Raw genomic sequence first — 13,650 nt, forward strand, 5'->3', positions numbered from 1 at the left:
ATTTCAGATTTTATATAGATTTTCGGATTTTACAACATTGCTTCATTCTACTTGAAAAATAATTGTGTTTTTCACATTTTGTATCTTTGCTTTATCTCTGTTAAAAACACAGTTGCAGTTTTTTGTGCTGTCCATCCAAAGATGTAGCTGTGTCAGAATGACATTGTATTGGGTGCATTAATTGCCCTTGCCAGGTCTCAGCAAGTAAATTGAAATAAGAAATATACTTAATTCAAATGCTTGATAGTATTTCAGAGAGATGCCTTGAAGGGTTCTTGATAAACCCCTCCCATTACCTCTGATCAGTCTGTTGCTGATTACATGTGTTTGAATGCTCATATAAAGGTATTGTCCACAGAACTATAGCATTAGTATTATAACTGAATATTTTGTAGGTATAGTGTGTGCATGCATGTGTATGTATGTATGTGTGTGTATATGTATACATATATATATATATACACAAAGAGACTGAGAAAGCATGTAATTTGCTCTAAACACGTAACATCTAAAGACAAATAATCTAACATATCTAATCTAAACACATTTCAGCTCACTCAGCATAACTCAGAAACATTTAAAAAAGTGCACGTGTTTCCTTTTTTACCCACTGTAAACCCCCCCACCCCCCCCACCCCCACCCACGTGGGTAACTTCACTCCTTAACTTACATTTAACAATTCTTTGGTCACACCACAGTGGAAGAAAGAGAAATGTACAGGAAGCACAACAGCAACTTGTACATTCCACCACACTGTGATAAATCAAACAGCAATATTACTTATAAACCTATAAGAAAGTTAAAACCGTTGGTCAAAGATATCATAAAATTATTGTCAGAGTTATAGCTGTTAAAATGTATTGGAGAGTCTCATTACAGCAACTGTGATTAGATCACTTTTTATAGACCACTTGTGATCAGATAAAGTGATAGACTGCTGGAATGGAATCCGTGTGTGTGTGTGTGTGTGTGTGTGTGTGTGTGTGTGTGTGTGTGTGTGTGTGTGTGTGTGTGTGTCAGTCTATAAATAAATTATATATAATATTAAAGACTTAGATGTGCATATTAATGGATGTGTAACCGTAGAACTTTACTTGTATATCAATACACCCAGAAGGCTTTTCTTTGAACCCTGTAAGTGAATAACTGCTTGTTATACCATTGGTATGTAGCTGCTTGGCACCTGTTCTTATTCCCCTGGTGGGCTTGTTTAAGAGTGGAGTATAGGGGGATTGTAGGGGGTATGAGGCATTTGTGCATTTGAACAGATTCACACACCTAGACAAAGCATGCACTTCTGCATAGTCTAGCAAATGTAAACAGCATAGCATTTGTGTCTGCAGCGATACTTTGTTATTTAAGGATGTGCAGATTCTAGCTTGCAGTTGATCAGTTGGATTTTGTATCGCATCTGATAAAAAGAATATGTTGATGGAGTTTCTGTCTTAGCATCTGCTCAAAGCATTAAAACCTTATTACAGTGCACTTTCTTGTGTTTTATATCAGATATAGTTCAGACTTGGATTATTTGGGCTGGTACTAAACTGAAATGAGTTTGTCTATAATATTTGATACTAACTTACAATATGGGGACACTTTTGGGTATGTCTGTGAAATAGTGCAATGATATAAACAATTTTGGGTCATGGACAAGAGCTAAAGATGTTTGTAACCATACTTTATGGAGTCAAACAGAAATTCTTTCACCTATGACATTTCTATTGACTAGTGCTATTTGGATCTCCAGTCTTTGTTGTTTGTGGGCTGCTTACTCACAATATATACAGCTGGTTCCCTTTAGGATAGTCTGATAATACTTTTGCTTACATTCCTATTCTTAAATGTATATGTTTTTATGTTATACTATACATCGATTTTAGATCTATCCCATACCACATACTGTATCCTTGAAATCCAAAATTATTTACATGACTCTAAATTCTGCATGTAAGATTCATAGCATTTTATTGTCAGCATCTGGTTTTGTATTTATAACAAACTTTATTATTCTTTTTTTCAGGAGCAGCTTGATGAGATGGATCAGGATATTAATTTACCTCAATGTTTCCTGGCCTACTGGAAGTACTTCACTGAGATTGGACAGTTCAGTGCTTGTAAGTTGTTACTTTTTTAATTCTTTCTTGTAGGTAAATTTTTACTAGATGTGAAGAATAGTGTGTAATTTCCAACGTCTTTATATTGGGTGATACCTGGGAGTAAAATAAGTAAATTAATGGTACTCATTTGGATTTTATTTATTCTCTTAATATACCAAACATTTATATCATATTCTCGCACCTTCTTTATTTAGTATTCTGTAATTTAAGCTATTATAGTCTCTCTTATGTGGCTTCTGGTAGAGACTGTACACTATTTTCACTCCTGTCAATCACTTTTATCCAGCCTACATCATTAAAAAGCATATGCTAGATGAGGTTTGCCATGCATCTTTTAGGGGTATAGCATACATATAAAAACATAATACACATATTTCAAGAAGGTTTGAAAAGAAGTAGCATCAGGAACATATACAGTGCATGATATAGGTGTTACAGGTGAGATAAACATATACAGTGCATGGTACAGGTGTTACAGGTGAGATAAACGTGTTCTAGCCAAAGGAACGGACATAGTAAATAAAAGTATGGAGGGAAATGTTAGCAGTGAAGAGAGTAAAAATTTTACTGACCATAACAGAAACATGGCTAAAACCCACTACCCAAAATGAAGAAATCTTCCCTCCAGGTTATAATATCTTAAGACTGGATAGAGTGGGTAGAAAAGGAGGTGGAGTTGCAATTCTCTTTAAAAACACGCTAAACTTTAAACCTCTTCATACCCCTGTACCTAAATTTAATAATGTTGAAACCCTTGCATCTGTCCTGTATATTAACAAAAAAAAAAAATAACATTCTCTGCTGTTATTTCCCGCCAGGAAATAACTCTCCTATAACTGAGGAAATCCTACAATGGACTACAGATAATGTCCCGCATGAAACAATCCTACTAGGCGATCTGAATACTGACTGGTTGGCCTGCAATTCTAACAGCCCCACTAACCACATAAATCTCTATGGGTTCTCTCAACTTATTCAGGAACCCACTAGAGTTGACAAAAAATCCCAAAAAGAATCCATCCTTGATTGGACACTGGTCAATAGCCCTAAGCAAAACTACCAGACAGGCTATCTACCAGATTGTATTAGTGACCACCTCCCTACATTCCTGCTATGCAAACGTACTAACATACGTAAGTCCATAACTTGTAGACAAATTTGAAATTACCTTAACCTATACCCCCAGGATCTAAACACTATTTTAAAACAATAACTGGGAACCACTACTTTCCCTTGGTTTACACCAGGCAGTTGACTACTTTTAATAGCACCTCCATTGATGTTCTTAATAGAGTTGCTCCTATCAGGAAAATTAAAGTTAAGACTAATTATGCACCATGGCTAAGTAGGGATACAAAAGCCATGCTTAAGTCCAGAGATAAGACCTGGAAAATCTGGAAGAGGGATAATACCATCCAGGCCAAACAACACTATCAATAGCTTGGGAATCCTGTACAAACTAAACTTGATAAACAGAGCTACTTTCTTACTGTACAAACAAAACACTCAAAAAATACTCAAACGTTATGGCAAGCTATCAACTCCCTAATTAAACCAGGCAAAACTACTACTCCAGCTCCCACCTCCACCAATGACAACACGGGCATAGCCTCTCAATTTAATCACCACTTTGCAGAATCCATAATGGCACTATCCAGCCAATTGTCCAAACACAACCCTCCACATATCCCAGCTAAGTGTCTAGATAACATTTCCTCCTTACTCTCTCACCTGTTCCCACCTCCAAAATTAAAAAACTACTTTTGAAATTAAAACCTACCACCATTGCAGCTGATAATCTGCCTGCCAACTTCCTAAAACTTGCCGCAGAATCATTATCCTACCCCGTTTCTATCCTCATAAACCGCTCCATAAAAGAATCCTACATCCCTCAACTGTGAAAAGTGTCTTACATTATTCCTCTTCAGAAAGGCGGTAATTCCTATGACTTCTCTAATTACCATCCTATAGCTATTCTGTCTCCCCTCTCCAAGCTGCTAGAGAAGTCTATTCACTGTCAAGTCATGTATTTCCTGAACACACACAAACTCCTCTCCACCACACAACACGGGTTCCGGCCACACAACAGTACAACTACCACTCTTCTCTCATTTATCAATCTAGTAAACCAACACAGAAATGACTATAACTATACATCTGCTATATTTTTGGATCTATCCAAAGCATTTGATATGGTCTCACCCCCCCCCCCCCTACTATTAGATTCACTAGCATCCCTATCCTTTGCCCCTTCTATTGTTGCCTGGTTCAAGAACTATCTAGCTGATAGTGCCCCTTGCCATTGGACAGATTGTTGCCTATCTCCTCTACTTTCAACCTTCATAGGCATACCACAAGACTCAGTACTGGGCCCACTTCTCTTTTCTATCTACACTAACAATCTACATAACTCCACCCAGCATGCCACACTCATACAGTATGCGGATGATTCGACTTTAATCTGCTCAGCCCCCCTCTCTTTTCATTCTCCAACAACAGATCCATGAATCCTTTAACTCTGTGGAAAGTTGGATCACAAATATCCAACTCATCCTTAACCCTAATAAAACTAAATTGCTTTTATTTACCCTAAACAAATCAAAGTCTGCTCCTCTTTCCTTTTCTATTACTTCCAAAAATGGTGGTATAATTTCTCCGTCTGCCCATACCAAAGTCCTCGGTGTTGAGATTGACAAAAACCTTCTCTTTGATGTCCATATCTCTTAAACCATCAAAAAGGTTCCAAAAAAATGGGCTCATTATACAGACACAAAAACTTCCTCTTAGATCAAGCACGGCTCACCCTAGCCCAAACTCACCTTTTGTCCACACTAATGTATGCAGCACCAGTTCTTACCCATATCAGAAAACTTGACCTTGACAAACTTGAGTCATGCTATAATAATATTGCCAAGTTTGCTAACAACATCACCTTTAGATCTCATCATTGTCCAGCTCTAAGGGACTTAAAATGGTTAGAATTTCCTCAACTACTAAATTGCCACCAACTGGTTATTGCCTATAACATTCTGAAGTATCCTGATAAAACCCCATCAGTAAGTCAACTACTTACCTACAATGCAACAAATCGCACACTCCAGTCTAGTGACAAATCACTTCTATGTGGGCTAACAATACTGCTGGAAAAGCAAAATTCTCCCACATTGTTGCTAAAAACTGGAACAACCTCCCCTCCATCACTGACCTCTATCCCCACCACCTCACACTTTAAAATCACATCTCATAAGCACCTGGCTTTGCCCATGCATAACCTAAAAGCACTGCTTAAGCTCTGTGGAAAGTTGAAAGGCTTATTATTTGCCTAATGTAAATGCTACAGTTTACTTCTCATATTTTTTTTATCCCTTTAATATAGGTACTTCATTTTAACATGATGTATGTCATCACTCTCAATGTTAAATGTATTTAGTTTGTTCAACTGTTGAGTTTATCCTATCTGTTTTACATTTCTGTCTTACTAGCTGGATTTTTGCTGTTATAATGTGTTATCAGTTTTTACTACTATGTATTAAATTCTAGTATTTCTGTAAATATATATGGAGCTTTTCTCCCCAGTCCTCCGCTGTAAATGGACCTGGTCCAGTCAGACTGTCCCAGTTAACAAATGTAAAATAAAAAAAAAATAAATAAAATGAGGAACTGCAAAAAAAGAGTTAATAACAGAAGTGGATATTAGACACAGAATAGGGAATGGATAGGGCAGTTGGGGAAGCAGTTGGTATGAGTTTATAACTTGAAGAGTTTAGAGCATTAAGCAGCCAAGGTTTTCTGAGATAACTATACTAATGCAACCATGGGACTTAAGTGACATGGCCTGTGTTTTGACATGTGCACTTATTATTTGAACTGACATCTGAACTTTTTTGTAGTCTCTGGTTTCAGTTAGTTCGGGTTATAGTGATTGCCACAGTTTAGGTGCAAGAAATGAGCAGCTGTGGTCTGTGGAATGAAGTTTAGTGGCTGGAGTTATTAGAATAGGCCATTAGTGGATTTTCTTCTTAGGTTGTAATGTGGGTTGAATGTAGCTAGTCTCATAGTTAGGAGGATGGTGTGTTTTGAGGTAGGATTTTCAAGAGAAGGTAGCTAACAAGTAGTTTGGCTCTGCCTTGAATGGGAGGCCAGTTTGGCTTTTCCAAGTAGTTGTAGTGACATTTACTCCAAGAGGAGTTGGTGATGAAATGACAGATTTTATTAGAAAAGTGGTAGTTTTCTTTTTTTTTTTTTTTTTTTTTGCAAGGCATTGGCAAATAATGGTAGACCATATTCTAATCGTTAAAGCAGGACACCTCAAATGCTGTTTACAATGTTTCAAAGCAGATAAAAAGATGTACCATGTATCCACAACCCCTTTTCCCATTTTTGGGTAGTTTGTAGAATGAATTTATGATCACAGACCAACTCTGTTCATAAATTCATTCTGCGAACCACCCCAAAAAGAACAAATGAGGATACTTGGGATTAACATGGCTAGACTTGTAAAGGATCTAGGACTGCTAGCCTAGTAACCTGCTATGAATTTATGAACCTTTTGCACATGGGGTTGGGGTTTTACTTCAACAGTGACAATCATCTAGAGCCAAGGTTCATGCCGCTGGGTGGTTAGCCCTGTCACGGTTGTTCTTCCATACCACACACTTGCATGCACACTCACACCTAAGGCCAGTTTAGAGTGTCCAATCCACCTACTGCATGTCTTTGAAATGTGGGAGGAAGCCAAAGCATCCAGAGAAAACCCACGCAAACACAGGGAGGACATGCAGATTCCATACAAAAGGTACCCCAGCTGAGAATCGAACCAGAGAACCTCCTGCTGTGAGGCAACAACTCTACCCAATGCATCACTGTGCCACCCCTGCTGATAAGGGTGGGCTCCTCATTAGCATTTGACCAAGCAGCTTATAAACAGAAAATGCTATATGTTATTAAACCAAAAATGACTATGAACAGGTTACTGTGTCTCATCTACAGCAAAGGTATAGGCGTAAGCACAGTTTTATAAAAGAATGGCTGTTGGATGGCTTGTTGACTTATAAGCTTGCTGACTATTTCCATATCAAATAATCTGAAGATCAGCTATAGCTTTGGTTTGCTAAATATACACAAATCTTTAGAGGGCTTCCCCCTCTAAGAATGATAATTGCAACTGGAGGATATGAAATGGAGTCAATGGCCATAAATGTGGAAAAGATGATAAAACTTGTTGTCACCAAAAGCCCTTCTTATTTAAAGTGCTTTTTTGACTTAATGGACAAAATTAAAGGAAAAGATAGAAGAATCCAATATACTGGCCATGCTGTAAGTAAATGTGTGCATTGAGTTTCTGAAGTTTACATGAAAGTAAGATGTTTATGCTGTCAACTCTTTAGATTTAGCTGCTTAATAATTTAGGGGTGAGCTCCATAGAGACATTTTTTAAAAAGGAATTGAGTAATGGTTATCTTAAAGTATCCATCCTCCCTGGCTGAAAAAGAACATAAGTAGATTAACACAGGATGAGTGCCTTGGCCTAAGAAGCAAGTATTTTTTATAAAAAGATCAATAGGGTTTATCTAATTCAAGTGGTGTCAGCTGAGTTATCTGAAAACACTGCTAATAGATGTACCAAATAGCAACATCTTATGAGTGTAACCCAACCTGTGGAGAATGCACCCCCTAGATACACAGGGTATGAGCATAGAATTTCAGCTATGGTGTTTCCTTACATATGGATGCGTAGAACTGTTAGGAACATTATAAGAAACTGACGTAGTCAGCAGTTGTGATCGTTTAGAGCAGCAGCTGAGAGACATACCCCAAGCTGTGCACAAAACAGGAATTTCAATGGAATATTACAGAGTAGCATTAATTCAGGAAACACTAGGTCTGCAAAACATGACTTGTACAAATGTGGCCATTATAATCTGTGTTTTTTTAATGCAGCAAAATATTTTGTTTACTGGCCATTGTAATCCGTGCCTTTTTAATGTGACAAAATATTTTGTTTACATTAACTTTTTAAATTATTTCTCAAAAATGTGATTTTTATGCTGCTTGTTGCTCTAACTGCTTAACATTTTATACAGGAATATCTTTAATCAGAACAAAAGTACATGTGCACATTCATGTAATTCGGTCACATAATATGAATAATGCTTTATGCAGGCATGCCAATGTTTATTATAGCAATAACCCACGCCTGGCTGTGTGTAATGCTGGATTTACACACTGTTGGTGTGGTTTGGTCACGAGGGCAAAGCCCGAGTGGCCAAATAAAGCCAACCGTGGGTAAATCCAGCATTACCCACACCCAGAAGTGGGTTATTGCTATTATATAATGACATTATTTAAGAAAAAAAAAATTACTTTTCTTAAATAATGGCATTGTATAATGCCTCCTTGCTGCCCTTCCGCAGCTGTCTAGTATTTTGCGGCAGTTCTGATGTACTGCACATGCGTATGCCTATGCAGTACATCAGAGCTGTGGGCAAAAGCAACGGAGAAAGCAAGATCTCCGTTGCTTTTTACAAACTGTTGTGCTATGTTAAATGGGTTTAACATAGCGAGACAGCTGTAAAAAAAGCAACGGAGAATCTCCGTTCTTATTTTAAAGCTGTCTCGCTATGTTAAACCCATTTAATGTAGTGAGACACCTTTGAAAAAAGCAACAGGGAAAGCAAGATCTCTGTTGCTTTTTACAAACTGTTTTGCTATGTTAAATGGGTTTAACATAGCGAGACAGCTTTAAAAAAATCTCCGTTGCTATTTTTAAAGCTGTCCTGCTATGTTAAACTCATTTAACATAGCGAAACAGTGTTGCTGTAAGAGTTACAGTAATGTAAAAAATCTGGGCGACTGGACCTTTTTCCATTACTATAACTCAGATTTACAATGTGCATGCTGACCAATCAGCGTGCACGTTTTTGAATATTAATGGGGGGGGGGGTCGTTGTATAATGGCAATTCATACATCTTTTTTTCTGTCTTGGATGCTAGAGGGAAAAAATTTCTCATATGTTGGGTCTAAAAGAATATTGGTGTGAAGTCAAATTAGGTTCCCGCTCACCTCCAGGCATAAATGGAATGATTCATTTTCAAACCTATTCTGTTATCTAAAACACAAACTTTAATATTTTTATGATATTTAAATTTTTAAGATGTAATAATGCATGTATTTTACTGGCTGTCACAGCTCATGTTCTTCTGTTTTAAAAGATATTTCAGTTTGTACTATTCTCTGTTGCCTCACAGTTGGATGGAAGAAGTCTGCTTAGATTAAAGTGATGACTGCATAAGAAAGTTTATTACTGATACGTTGATCTGGAGTTTCCGTTCTGGTCTTGCAGTTTTCTTGGATTAGTCAGGGAAAATACAACTAAAACTTGGTGTCATAATGTGCAGGGTGAAATTCTTGTGTGGTGTCGCCAAGAAAGGTATTATTGTGTTGGTAGAGAATGAGCTAGGAGAAGTAATAACTGTTAAAAAAAAAAAAAAAAAAAAAAAAAAAAGGCTGTCTCCTTAAAGTGTGTGAAATCTGTGATCAGATCAAACCAAATTATTTCCTACATAACAAGGAGTCAAGACAGAAGCCATTCTGCCATTACATGGAGTGCAAAGGATGCTTTATTTGAAGTATTACGTTCAGTTTTGGAGGTGACATATTTAGAACAAAAACATAAGGTTAATGCAAGGGATCCAGGTGATGGTCATTAAGTGGAGGATGGGATAAAGGATTTATAGTCTGCAAACAGATTTGAGAGGTCCACTGTGTTCATCATAGAAGAAAATATGTAGAAATACAGTCTGAATGCAGTAACTTTACAGAGGTGCTGCTGATGCAGTTATGAGGCTTGATGCCCAAGGAGGTGGTAGGATATGTCACAGCTGCAGCATCGGCAAAGTGGTGAGGCTTGGTGCCCAAGGAGGTGATGGGATAGGTCACAGTTGCAGCATCAGGAAAGTGGTGAGGCTTGGTACCCAAGGAGGTGGTAGGATATGTCACAGCTGCAGCATCGGCAAGGTGGTGAGGCTTGGTGCCCAAGGAGGTGGTAGGATATGTCGCAGCTGCAGTATCAGCAAAGTGGTGAGGCTTGGTGCCAAAGGAGGTGGAGGAATAGGTCACAGCTGCAGCATCAGCAATAGTTGAGACTAGTGGCAGAGAAGGTCAGACAAATTGTGAGGGTGGTACATTTGCAAGTGGGTCAGTGAGGCTTCATGTGGACCCATAAGAGCTAACAATTTATTCTATTTTTGCAGTGCAGGCAGATGTGAACAGATCCTCCTAAAGTTCAAATTCATCACAGCCCACAGCTAGAATTGATCCTTGTAAAACATGTGCATAATTTATTACTCTTTTTTAAAAGATTTCACTGTTATACTTCCCTCTGTCATGTAGCTGCAGGTAATATTCTTTTTAGCACTGTCCTGCACATCTCTGGACTAGGGCCACATCATCTCCTTTCCTTATCCCCCTTCCATAGATGGCCAAAGCAAGGAATTTATTGAATTTGCTTGAGATGATGTCCCACTGTGAATATGCATCACCAATTTTCTAGTACCCATTTAGTCTTGAGATATTTCTGTTAGATTTGCTTTTAGCATGGCCTTCTTCAGCATTTGCACCATTGATGAGAGAAGCCATGGTCAGTAGTAAATGATTTCCTGCCAGCTGTTGATTTTGAACAGGTAGGCAGTTACAGTCCTCAGACTGTCCACTGAAGGCATTTCTACCCTAAATGAGGATCTGATCAGTGTTGATACACAAATGGTGGATGGTATTAAATCCTTTGTGTTTTATCACCACATTGTAAATTCTGTTTGATTTCATTGTTTTTTTGTATTTGCTTCTCTCTAAAATTCCATTTGCTTTCATTGTTCTTTGTATCTGTTTCTCCCCATCTTGTGAACGGTTTCTTCCATTATTAACATCTCCAGCGTACCCCTCTCATGGTTTCGTGATTCTTTCTCTTTGCCAGACAAGTACGGCAATAGATGGTGCTACTCTACAGTTTTGCCTTTTCATAGCGCTTTTAATTCTGTGCACTGCTATGATATTATTCATCAAAGCACTTATGTGCAAACAATGGTGCAAAAATCAGTTCCAATGAATGAGGTCCATTCTGCAACTTTATTTTACTTTTTGGACTACCCACCCCTCCCCAATCAGGGGGGGGCTTCACATGCTGCACCTCTTAACTAATATAGCAATTCTGCGATCACACTAGCTAAGAGTAATAAAGTGAAAATCTAAATCTGTTAATGAAACAGGCTCATAATATGATGATTTGCTAAAAGTCATCGGTGCCCTCTCAAAGGCAAAAAATACAGCCTCCATTGGGACCCGATAACATCCCAGGCTGCATCCTACATGAACTCGGGCAGGAACTTGCAGCACCATTAGGCACCCTATTCAACCAAAGTCTGAGTACCGGCTTCATCCCAGTCAAGTGGAGGATAGCTACTGTCATCCCTTTGCACAAAGGTGGAGGGTCCACCGATACAGGAAATTATAGACCCATCAGCCTAACTAGCCTTATTTGCAAGGCCATGGAGTGGATTATCATGGACCTCATTAACAAGGACATTGACAATCTCCAGACACTTGATCCCACACAATTTGGATTTTGTCAAGGGGAGGTCATGCCTGTTAAATTTGGTCGACTTTTTTGAGACCGTCACCAAGGCCATAGATGAGGGGAAGATGATACACACCACCTACCTTGATCTGGCCAGAGCCTTCGATACTATTCCCCACTCAGGTATAATAGATAAACTCTTTCAACTAGGCATCAATCCATATGTTACCAGATGAGTAGCAAACTAGTTCACTGATAGAACCCACCTAGTCAAAATAGGGAAGCAACCTCAAGTAGTAGAACCATAACAAATGGTGCACTCCAGGGATTGGTCTTAGGGCCTCTGCTGTTTGGGATACACTTCTCAGAGGTGCAGGCCAAATCTGGTGGGCTATGGCTGAAAAAGTCTGCAGATGACTGCAATCTGGGTGCTGCCATCAATTCCCCCTAGTGATGTGGACATCCTCCAATAAGGGTCTCACTCAAACAAATGACTGGTGCCAGAAACATGGCATCAAACTGAATGCCAAAAAATGCATCATCATCACTTTTGGGGAGAATGATGTCCCCACAAATTATCACATTGCGTGCTTAGTGCATTATTATCGATCAGTCATGAGGCACTTGGGAACCCAGGTTGATAGCAAACTGACTTTTGACCACCATATTGCCTTCATTGTACAGAAAGCTTTCTACATGGCCAACCTCATTAGTAAGGGTATCTCCTCCAGGGACAAGGTGGTCATAACATCCCTGTATTCTTCCCTTATAAGACCGATTATTGAATACAATACCTCTTTAGGCATGTACCTCACAAAGCACATGCAGCAGCTGGAGAGACCACAGAGATTCCTTACACGGACAATCCAGGGCCTCAAACATCTAACCTATACAGGCTAAAAGCCCTGTCCCTCTACTCAGTCTCTTACAGACTCCTCAGAGGTGACACTTATCTGGCACACAAAGCAATCTTGGATACCACCCTGATGGGACTGCTGCATATCCGCAAGTCAAGCTCCACTCAAGTAACCCACACTTGAGACCTCAACCTGGTCTGTGACATCAATAGGACTTGGAAGGATAGATTTGTGTCCCAGAGACTCCACTTTTGTGGAATAGACTCCCTCTCCACGTAAAGCAGAGTACCTCATTAAATATTTCTAAGCGCAACCTGATAACTGGATAGGGAACAGAAAATACACCCCTGGGATTCCACCTATGTCCCTGCTGGACAGTGGTATAGGGTGCTGACTTGTTTGATACATGGGCCAAATTCTTGGCTAGGCTTGTAAGGGCCTCAGGGCCAATAGCCTAGTAACTTCCTATGGTCCTAAAAAGTGACACAGTGTTTCACAGTATTAGTTCTCTCCTAGGGTGTGACTATTACATTAATGCAGCCTGATGTTAAGTTTAAGTTAAGATTCTATGTTGTTCTATGCACTAATCAGAGTGCTACATGCCTGGATATAGCTCAGTCTATAAGGACTGATTTATTTATATGTATATATAACTCAAATATTCAACTTGGCAAACATTACCAGATCAAGCACAGACACTCAAAACCAAAACACTGAAACAAAAGAAAACAAATGAAAAATTCCATAAATTTTTTGCAGAGGGGCTGTACCCCCCCACTCATACCCCCTGCTAATTATGTATACCAACTCCAACATCACACTACAGGAAAGGGCAAATTCAATGATTCCTGCTATACTGCAATCTCAAAGAGAAAAAAAGCCAGTTTATGCAATCAGCATTCCATTTACTGACTTTTTTTTTCCCTGTTTGACAAATTAAAATTTTGAACACATGAATGCATTCCATACATACATACATATGTGTATATTATGGGTCTATGTTAAATGTTGAATGTTCATAACATCAACATTCACATCTACCAAAGAAACTCAAAACAGCACAATATCAAAGTTCCATAACAGTGAACTGAAAAATATCTCAT

The 13,650-nt window shown here is 38.7% G+C and overlaps 1 long non-coding RNA gene across 1 annotated transcript in view; it reads left to right on the plus strand.

Moving 5' to 3' along the window:
* LOC122810948 overlaps positions 1-13,650 on the plus strand; it is a 279,653-nt gene that overhangs the window by 18,700 nt on the left and 247,303 nt on the right. The window contains exon 2 of the long non-coding RNA XR_006366161.1: positions 2,022-2,115. This is a non-coding gene — a long non-coding RNA (uncharacterized LOC122810948). The remainder of the gene's footprint in view (positions 1-2,021; positions 2,116-13,650) is intronic.

The sequence above is a fragment of the Protopterus annectens genome, chromosome 9.part0 (genome assembly GCF_019279795.1).
Source record: "Protopterus annectens isolate FY-2018-M chromosome 9.part0, PAN1.0, whole genome shotgun sequence".
In the NCBI taxonomy this organism is placed as follows: Eukaryota; Metazoa; Chordata; order Ceratodontiformes; family Protopteridae; genus Protopterus; species Protopterus annectens.